This window comes from Emys orbicularis, chromosome 24 (genome assembly GCF_028017835.1).
Source record: "Emys orbicularis isolate rEmyOrb1 chromosome 24, rEmyOrb1.hap1, whole genome shotgun sequence".
Classification (NCBI taxonomy): domain Eukaryota; kingdom Metazoa; phylum Chordata; order Testudines; family Emydidae; genus Emys; species Emys orbicularis.
The window spans coordinates 10,449,405-10,460,713 of NC_088706.1; positions in this window are offsets into that span (position 1 = coordinate 10,449,405).

Sequence of the window (11,309 nt, forward strand, 5' to 3'; positions counted from 1 at the left end):
CCATTCTGAGAAACGCACCTGCTACCCCACCCTCCTTCTCAGGCCTGGGCAACAGGTCTGGACTAACGCAGAGAAGTACTGAAACTCCCACTCCCTGCTCACATAAGACAGCTCGATGGGGGGAAAATCCCCTATGCACAAACAGCTCTCTCCTTCCTCAATGTACATCACAGATCCTCTGGCCAAGGAGGGGAGCGGAACGGAATCTCAGACATCTAAAGCGTTGAGTTCTTCAAACTACAGGCCACCCCGCCCATGCGGTGAGCATTCTCTTCTGCATTGTGTCAACCGTCTTTCAATTTCTACCGCACGTTCCATCCCAGCTCATTGGCTGATGGAGCATGAAAATTTTGCAGAAAGATCATTCTTTGCACTGCACAGCACCTTGCACCCAAGGATCTCAGCGTGCTGCAGAAACATCAGCAACTGAAGCCTCTCAACTGCTCTGTTTGAAGTGATTGAGGTTAAATGACTTCCCCATGAATCTCACAGGAAGTCCATGACAGAACCAGCAACAGAACTAGGAATCCAGTCACTGTCCCTCACTCTAGGCACTTGGGGCTAATTGTGTTAGCTGAGAACTATCTGACTCTGCGAGTATCCCTAATAGACTCAATGGGACTCGGGCCAGAGTAAGGTACCACTTGATTTGAGTAAGAATGGTACCAGCAGCCCATAAACCAGCCATCCCTTGGCTTCTACTAGCAGCGAGAGTCCATGAAATCAGTGGTGATGATTCATGCACGCCTGGGGAGGGCAAGGCTAGTTTGGGTTCTGCTTGTTCACAATGGAAGTGAAACACACTCGGTGGGGAATTAAATGAGAAGCGAGTCAAGAAACTGTGTCAAAAACTTGAAACGAGAAAATACAAATGCAAGAGTCTTGAAGTTACACGTTCAGATAATAAGCGTGGGAACTTCCTGCCAGTAAATGGGGCTGGTTTGACGGGTCTGTCCTCTACATAACCCCAAGACAAGCACTGGCAGTCAGAGGGGGAGCTTTCAATCCCCCCTTGTGCACCAGTGAGGTTCTTCAACACTGAACCAGAGAAGTGAGAAGGGGATTAAGTCTGCATGAACCAATTAGCCAACAGCTGCTCCAGCACAAGAGTGAACATTCAGTGCCGATAGTCTGCAGGAGGTTTGTAACGAGGGCACCTGTCCGCTTGGACTCGACATGATCAGAACCAGCTCGATTTGGGTTTTATTTTTCCAGGTGCACAACTAAGCATCCTGGATTTGCCGAGAACTGGAGAGAAGATCCATTACGAAAGCCTGTCCTATTTCCAATGCCAGTGGAAATAATTTTTTTTTAAAAAGGGAAGAAATCAGACCCATCCTGGGACGCTCCGTTGAAGGACTTTGTCATCATGAGATCTCCAGGCCAAAATTTTGGCGAAGATTCAAACAAGCATCCACAGGAGTGTTTCTCTTATTCAGCCCCGATCACAATTAACTCTGCACCGCATCAGCCTATAACTGACAGTTGCAGTGATCCGTGAGAAAAACCACCGCCCCAGAAGGAAAGGATTAAAGTTTGGGCCTTCAGGGATGCCACAAATCTGACAGGATGTCTGGACTGCTGATGCATGAAGCATGATTCATGCCCAAGGAATGAGGATGGGCCAGTGGCAGAGGAGGCAGCCAGGCAGGTGAGGAAACAAGGGGATGGCTACACTATGATGCTACAGCACTACTGTACTGCTGTAGCACTGCCAGGTGGAGGCTTCCTGCGGGGTGGTACATCCCATCCGTCAATGTAAGAGGTGGTAGCTGGGTCAGGGGGAAAATGTATCTGTTAAAGTAGCAGTGGCTGGGGAGGGGACACGGGTGGGTGGGAGGTGTTAGGCAGGGCCGGCTCCAGGGTTTTGGCCGCCCCAAGCAGCCAAAACAAAACAAACAAAAAACAAAACAAAACAAAAAAGCCGCGATCGCGATCTGCGGCGGCAATTCGGCGGGAGGTCCTTCGCTCCCAGGCGGAGTGAGGGACCGTCCGCCGAATTGCCGCCGAATACCTGGACGTGCCGCCCCTCTCCGGAGCTGCCGCCCCAAGCACCTGCTTGAGAAGCTGGTGCCTGGAGCCGGCCCTGGTGTTAGGTTGACCTAAGTACATTGCACAGGGTGCAAAAAATGTTCACAGCCCTGAGTGATGTAGCTAGATTGACCTGAATTGTAGGCACAGAACAGAGTACAAGGGGTCTTTATAGCAATGAAAGGATGACCATAAGAACCGTCCCACTCTTGGCCATTTGGTTTTGTAGCTTATTAATTCTTGAATTTTACTACACAAGTGTTGTCAGCAGCATGTAGCGAGAGGAGACGGTCAAATTTACAACAGAGAAAATCCAACACAAGTAGATTGTTAGAAAACACTAGAATTAGGGAAGGGCAGTTACAGAAAAAGGGGCCACATTTACAAAGATGCAGAAAAAGACCACAAGGCGCTAAGGGAGTTGGGTGTCTAAATACCTTTGTAAATCTGACCCACGGCTGCAACCAGCTTCCATTCTAAACCCCCATTTTAACCCCGCTCTGTTATTTTGGGTTTGGAAAATTCACTTGATCTGAAAGTTGCCAGATTACAGACAAAAATAAACAAATGTTCTCCTTTGTCTTCTGAGTTAAAGTTTTGAAGAGTATTTGTCAATTGACTTTTTCAAGTTACAAGGTGATAAAAATGAGTCCGATCTGAAATTTTACTTTCGTCTAATGTTCATCTCCCCATTGCGTAAGAACAGCCTTTATGATCCCAGGACTGTATGCACGCAGAAAGGAAACATAATCCCTGCCTCAAGACATTTACCATCTGAAGTAATTTCAAGCTTCTCACATAAACAACAAGAAGTCCGGTGGCACCTTAAAGACTAACAGATTTATTTGGGCATAAGCTTTCGTGGATAAAAAACCTCACTTCTTCAGTTGCAGAAGTGAGTTTTTTACCCACGAAAGCTTATGCCCAAATAAATCTGTTAGTCTTTAAAGGCGCGACCGGACTCCTTGTTGTTTTTGTGGATACAGACTAACACGGCTACCCCCTGAAGCTTTTCACATGTTTCAAACTCCTTAAAGAGCCTTGTGAGCCAGCCTGATTGGAGGAAAATAGGCTGTAATCAACGTTATTGGCGGTTTTTGTTGTGGACAGTGCTGGGACCAATCCCGCTTTCACCGACTTCAACTAGGACATTTTTTTGACATTGGCTTCAATTGGGCTGGAGAGTTTGTGAGCACGTGCTGCCCTCTTTTGGCCAGTAGCAGCTTATATCCTTCCAAACGGTCTTTCTAAAACAGACAGTTAAATTAGTATGTGTATCTAAAGCGCTTTCCTAACGAAGGCTGAATTAGCAACATACTAAGCGGAACAAGGGAGCTGCTCAGTTGAGACAGGCACTCCTATTTGTTAAGGTTTCTTTAAAACCTTTCATCTCAGTTCTTGACCGAGAACTGCAAAGCAAAACCGGAGTTAAACCCAGATTTCTAAACTGGCTGTTAAGAGGTATTATTCAGAAAACCCCAGGAAGCCAGCTCAGATAGATTGGAAGCTCTTGGGTAGCAACTACCTTTTTGTTTTCTGTTTACATGGCATCTAGCACAATTAGGTCTTAGTCCATAATGGGGGCTCCTAAGCGTTACCACAATACAAATAATTTCTAGCCAGGCTGTTTGTAAGCTGCAACTTGTTCTGCTGAAAACTTCCGTCTCCTCCTGTATCTCTTACCTCACATGAGTAGCCTCACTGAGGTTAACAGGACCATTTACATGGATAGAGGTTTCCAGGATTAGGTCACAGCCTTGTGTTATTTTCTTCCTTGGAAAGTCACTTGGTGCTGAAGATGGTGTAGCATGAACTGATTGAAGGTAGCAAATGCATGAGAGACAGTACAGGTCTCCATGAGCCAGATACTGTTTGAAGGTGTAAACTCTTCAGGGCAAGGAATGTGACCTCCTGCTAACTGTGGTAGATAACTTAAGTGAAACAGTGCCAAAGGGATTTGAATCGTAGAAGAAAAATTAAACAATTTTAAAAATGTTAATGTTAGTGGGGTATTGAGCACAGAAGTTCTCCCCACCCCAGAAACCCTCCATTTTCACTTTGCAGTTCTGTTAAGAAGGGTTCCCCTGGCTTTCATAAAATACAGTGAAATGGCCCTTCCAAAGTAACACACAGAAGGGAGGGAGGGAGGGAGGGCTGGAACACTGGACTTCATTAGTTTACACCGTTGCTTCTGTTAATAGTAGTAATTAGGGCTGTCAAGCAATTTAAAAAATTGATCGCGATTAATTGCACTGTTAAACAATAATAGGATACCATTTAAGTTTTTCACATATATTGATTTTAGTTACAATACAATGCTCACTTTATATTTATTTTTTATTACAAATATGTGCTGTAAAAACAAAATCAATAGTATTTTTCAATTCATCTCATACAAGTTCTGTAATGCAATCTCTTTATCATGAAAGTTGAACTTACAAATGTAGAATTACATAAAAAAACTGCATTCAAAACTAAAACAATATAAAACTTTAGAGCCTACAAGTCCACTCAGTCTTACTTCTTGTTCAGCCAATTGCTCAAACAAGTTAGTTTACATTTGTAGGAGATAATGCTGCATGCTTCTTGTTTACAATGCCATCTGAAAGTGAAAACAGGCATTCGCGTGGCACTGTTGTAGCTAACGTCGTAAGATATTTACATGCCAGATATGCTAAAGATTCATATGTCCCTTCATGCTTCAACCACCATTCCAGAGGACATGCGTTCATGCTGATGACGGGTTCTGCTCCATAACAATCCAAAGCAGTGCAGACCAACACATGTTTATTTTCACTACTGTATCTGAGTCAGATGTCACCAGCAGAAGGTTGATTTTCTTTTTTTGGTGGTTCGGGTTCTGTAGTTTCTACATCGGAGCGTTGCTCTTTTAAGACTGCTGAAAGCATGCTCCACACCTCGTCCCTCTCACATTTTGGATGGCACTTCAGATTCTTAAACCTTGGGTCGAGTGCTGTAGCTATCCTTAGAAATCTCACATTGGTACCTTCTTTGCATGTTGTCAAATCTGCAGTGAAAGTGTTCTTAAAACGAACAACGTGCTGGGTCACCATCCGAGACTGCTATAATGTGAAATACATGGCAAAATGTGGGTAAAACAGAGCAGGAGACATATTATTCTCCCCCAAGGAGGAGTTCAGTCAAAATTTAATTAATGCATTATTTTTTTAACGAGCACCATCAACATGGAAGCACGACCTCTGGAATGGTGGCCGAAGCATGAAGGGGCATATGAATGTTTAGCGCATCTGGCATGTAAATACCTTGTAACGCCGGCTACAAAAGTGCCATGTGAACGCCTGTTCTCATTTTCAGATGACATTGTAGATAAGAAGCCGGCAGCATTATCTCCCATAAATGTAAACAAACTTGTTTGTCTTAGCAATTGGCTGAACAAGAAGGAGGACTGAGTGGACTTGTAAGCTCTAAAGTTTTACATTGTTTTGTTTTTGAGTGCAGTTATGTAACAAAAGTCTACATTTGTAAGTTTCACTTTCATGATAAAAAGATTGCACTTCAGTACTTGTATGAGGTGAATTGAAAAAATACTATTTATCATTTTTACAGTGCAAATATTTGTAATAAAAATATAAAGTGAGCACTGTACACTTTGTATTCTGTGTTGTAATTGAAATCAATCTGAAAATGTAGAAAAACATGCAAAATATTTAATAAATTTCAGTTGGTATTCCATTGTTTAATAGTGCGATTAAAACTGTAATTAATCACGATTAATTTTTTTGAATATCAGAGGGGTAGCGGTGTTAGTCTGGATCTGTAAAAAGCAACAGAGTCTATAAGGTACCACAGGACTCTTTGTTGAATTTTTTTGAGTTAATCGCGTGAGCTTACTGCGATTAAATCAACAGCGCTAGTAGCGATGTCATCACGGCCCCCAGGAATTCCACTCAACGACCAGGATCCCATTGCACTAGGCACTGTATTAAGAGAACAGTTGTTGCCCCAAAGAGCACTTTTGCCTAACTTTGTTCATTGGAAGAAATATTCCATAACCATGTTTTAAAGGCCTTTCTCCGCCTGTGACCAATGGCCTTAAGTGCAAGAGATCAGTACGTGTCTTCAAAAGCCTACTGTTCCAAGTACTCATGATCTTGATGCATCATTCTTGATATCGGGAATTTGGTGAGATGTTACATTGCTAATCAGCAGAGATACCAGACCTGGTGAAGCACCCTGGATTGGATTACACTCTGAAGAGCAGGCTTAACAGTAGAGGGGCAGGAAAGGATGTTGCACTGATGCTTTATAAAGCCCATAGCAGAGGGTAGGTGGTTGAAGTAAGCAATCTCCACCCACACACAAAAAAGCAAGCCTCTCCAAAATAAACTTCAGTTCCTAGCTATGCCAGCCAGGAAGCCATGGTAACACTATTCTATGGAATGTTTAAAACAATCCTCTTGCTAGAGCAGAGGTGGGCAAACTACCGCCATTCTGCCTGGCCCCTGAGCTCCTGGCCTGGGAGGCTTGCCCCCGGCCTCTCCCCCGCTGTTCCCCCTTCCCCACAGCCTCAGCTCACTGCGCTGCAGGCACAATGCTCTGGGCAGCGGGGCTGCGAGCTCCTGGGGTTGTGCAGCTGCAGAGCCCGGCCTGACCCGGTCTCTGTGCTGCGCGGTGCGTGGCTGGCTCCGCCAGCCACCGGTGCTCCAGGCAGCACGGTAAGTGGGCAGGCAATGGTGGAGGGGGGTTGGATAGAGGGCGGGGGGTAGTCAGAGGGGGGGGGTTGGAAGGGGCAGCAGGGGGCAGTTGGGGTGGGAGGTCCAGGGGGGGCCATCAGGGGGCAAGAAGCAGAGGGGGGTCAGATGGGGGTGGGGGCCGGGCCACACCTGACTGTTTAGGGAGGCACAGCCTCCCCTAACCGGCCCTCAATACAATTTCTGAAACCTGATGCGGCCCTCAGGCCAAAAAGTTTGCCCGCCCCTATGCTAGAGAGTGTAACATAGTGACCATGAGCAGTAACAGTCTAAAAGGAAAGCTTCTCCCCATATAACAAGGGGTAATTTTGCTTCCCCACTGAATGCGTACATGTCCCTTACAGGCAGGGCCGGCTCCAGCATTTCTGCCGCCCCAAGCAAAAAAGCCGCGATCGGCGGCGACAGTTCAGTGGCAGGTCCTTCGCTCCTAGAGGGAGTGAGGGACCTGCCGCCCCCGAATTGCCGCAGGTGCCGCCCCAAGCACCTGCTTGTTAAGCTGGTGCCTGGAGCCGGCCCTGCTTACAGGCCAAAAGTGAAAGTTAAGGCCGAACAAAGTAACAAAGTTCCCTTTCTCTACAGTAATGTACCTGATGGTACAAAAGAGTTACGTTACCTACCTTGTCTATTTCCTCTCCTCACACCTCCACCCCAACAGTGTGTGTGTGTGTGGGGGGGGGGGGAATTCTTAACAAGTGGCTCACCAACATTTCTATGTACAGAAGCCAAGCAGCTGCCTGAGTGTTACTAGTGACATCTGGTGGGCAGCTAGGAAATACACTCAATAGCCTTGGCCAATGCCTCTCCCAAGAGCAAGTAGCAAGAAATCAATCCACCAGGTTGGGTTTATATTTTGTGGATTGTAGTAGTCCAGCTGCAAAAAGGCAGAGAGCATGACCCAGACAGGGAACTCTGGGAAATGCATTTCACTCAACATGGATAGAACATTTCACGCTAAACACACCTGATGAGAACATCAAGGTGCGAAGACAAGGGCAGCGAGGGTCTGAGGCCCAAGACATTGTTGTATAATGCTTAACTAAGCCCAGGACTTCTTCAGTTAATAAGCGGCTATGAAATTACAGCTCCTAGCACACAACCCTCCATGTTTATATGAGCGACCAGTTCATGATGGAGCAGTGCATGCCAGGCCTTGTACAGGTGAAGCTTGCAGAGACGACAATTCTTCTGTCAACGAATGCGGTCTACACTGGGGATTAGGTTGGCATGACAACGTCTCTCAGGGGTGGGGTTCTAGTCACATTTCCAAAGGCTTAGGTTGCACCTGGCAAGTCACTTTACTTTTGTGCCTCAGAGTCCCCAGCTGTAAAATGGGGATAACTGTCTCCTGCAGACAAATGGTGCTACAGAAGGTCAGAACATTCAAGCGGCTCCTTCACCGATATGAGGCAGCTCCCACCTGCTGGAGAAGTTACTTAGCCAACTGGGGGTGGGAGGAGGGGAGTAGCAAACAAACATCACCAGAACAGGTTTTAGGAACAAAATTTATTCCAATTTCAAACAGAGAATTTATTTCAGGAGAAAGATATGAAAATCAATTTCCATCAGGTATTTCTGCCCAGGAGCCAGAGCAGGACTGTTCCAAGAAATCGTCACACTCCTAGACTGGAAAAGAGAGAGTCTGGAGCCGGGCGCTGGGCAGCTTATTCAGAAACTCCTTTCCCCTCCCCCATCCCCTCCCCCCCACCCTAACACGCACAACAATACATGCATTTCAAATGACAAGGTTTAAAAACAGCATTTTATATAGCATCTTTTTAAATAGGATGTTTAAATTGTTTAAATCAGGATCCTATAATATACAAGTATAACCAAATAATTTCCACCACATTGGCACTTGTAAAGAGTCTCTGGCACTACTAAAGAAGGGGCATTGGCACAAACCATACTTTTAAAACTGGGTGCTGCATTACAGACTTTACCTCGGCTGGACTCTAACAACCTGGGTTTGTATAGTACAATACGATGGTCAGCACACGCCGAAAGCACATTTTAAAAAGTTACCAAGTAATAAAACACGTGGGGGAAAAAAAAACTACCCCGTAGCTGAAGGTAATGCCAACATCACTAGGAAGCAACAACAGCAGACCGAAGAATCCGATTCCAGGAGAAAGGGAAACAGGGAGGGGCAGTTGCTCACCATATGATTGATCCTTATGGAATGATGCAAGGAAACCGGACGCCAATGCAAGGAAAATCAGGACGATCTTCTCCACACCTCCCTCCCCCCATGGGTCTCTCCACTGTAAAGTTTAGGATGACTCGGAGTAGGCCTGTTTCAGAAAGTGCACTATGAACTGAGCTTGGCCAAGAGGCTGTTTCCTCAGCCTAAGATTCGGGATTCTTACATGTGAATCTCAACAGACTTCTGTCCTGAGCTTCAATCCCTTGTTCCTGGGAAATCCTGACCAGCCCTATCACCGAAGAGGATGAGATAGGCAAGTTTGGTTTTTGATTTGGCACTTTCACTAGAGCAGGCATCTGTTGTGGGGTCTGCCCAAAGAGATGCAGAGCAGCGCTGGTTCTGCAAGAATGCTTCACGATCTAAGAAGAAGGCAAACAAAACATCTCTCGCCACGCAGGGCCGGCTAATTCCCCAGCCTTCTCTTCTATGCTACAACCCACAGACACCTCTGGATTCTGTGCATAACTCTGACCTGTTCCTTCTCTAGGTCAGATGAGATTTCAGAAACATGTTGCGGGACAGCCCTGACATGTGATATCCCCACCCAATTACCCTCAAGCCCAACTGGTGACCAGGCCAATAGCTATGCCAAGCAACGGAGCAGGAGGGTAAACAGCATGTGCTCCAATCTTTACTAAAGCCTAAAATCCTTCCAGAATTCATCACAGCTAGACAAATGCACTCTGTTCCACACAATGGATGACGCAAGATCCTTCCTTCTGTGCCAGGTCAACATCTCTTCTCTTGGCAGGTAGAGGGACGATACCCACACAGATTCAAGTGGGAAGTGCCACCATCATTAACCTTGGAAAGAAACCTCTGGGAAATTTGTTCCAAGAATCTGAATCTCTTAGCGCCAAGTCCACTGCCGGCAATTGGATGCAGTGCAAACCATTCGTAAGATCAGGGAAGCAGGAGAACTGGCACACCATATGTTCCAGAAGAACGGCATTTAGAATAGACCCAAGACGGATTATAAAATCCTCTTCATAGAAGACTTTCGACAAAAAGGATCATTTTGGCATAAAGACAAAAACGCGGTAAAATTGGTGCAAAGCTGTCTGGCATATGAGAGAATCCCTCCCTTGTTTCTCCTAAACATTAGGCAGGATCAGGAATGTAGTGATTCTACAAGCAGCTGCTGCCCTACTCTCAGCCAGACCTGGGTTCTCTACTTGTTGGCCCCAAGGCTATTACTCCAATATCAGCTCTCTGATACGGCCAGGTATCACCTCCAAGAGCTTTCTTTCTTCTGTAGTGCTCGGTGAAATACAGCAGTCTTCCCTCTCCTGTTTTGGAAAACACGAGGGAGCCCTAAAACAGAACGACTGGAAAGTAGTGTGAACTCCAGATTTAGTGTTACACATCAAAGGCATCTGGGGCAGTTCAATTTCATTACATTTTGTGCAAAACACCGATGTAGTGCTCAGTCTACAAATGAGACAACAAAATATTGGACACCCCCTTCAACCGTGCAGCTTGGGAGATTAGGGCCTTTGTTAGCCTTAAGCGACCAACAGCAGTCTAGAAGCAACTGAAGCCGTGTCTGGTTTATCCAGAGAATTTGGACCCAATGCTACTCGTTGGAATTGTAATAAAACCATTAGTGTTGCCCGTATTTCACATATGTCCAGAGGTGGGACAGATGCCACTGTTTCTTACTCACTGCTTGCCTTGCCATTGCAGTCTTCCTCTAGGCAGATACAAGAGGCAGCAGAGCTTTGGTACATTTGCTCACTCACCTGAGCTTCTGGAAGCCTATAAAACGAGATAGAAGGGCTTGAAGCCCTCAGTTGAGTGGAATTCAATATGGCACCTAGAATCCATTCTGAGTAACACCTGTATCAACAAACCCAGCTGCCTTCCCCGTACTAGCCTGCTGTCCATCCCACCACAGGATTCTCACTTCAGCAACACGCTCCAAAAGTGGCTGCTGTACTCTCAATTATCAGGCACCCTGCACCTCTGGAGCAAATATCTGTGCAAGTGCTCCAAAGAGAATCCATGCTCCTCTAAAGAAAAACCACAGCAGAATCTGTCTCAGGGAGAGCACAGACAGGAAAATAGTAATAGAACTCCCCAACTCCTCCTAAAACTTTTCACAATCTTTTCAAGCAGTAAGAATCCTCCCCACACCCCAGAGTCCGTGTCACCCAACTCTGGTCCTTTCTAGGCAATTTGCGAGCTGGGCAGGAATGAAGCACCCTTACAAATGCACACAGCTGGCACAAAATGTGATGAGGATTTCCTTGCTGTTCACAGCACGCAAGAGAACCAAAGCGTGGCACGTGACATCTCAGGTCTTCAATCTGGAAAAATTTGGTGTTTAAATGCCACAAAAT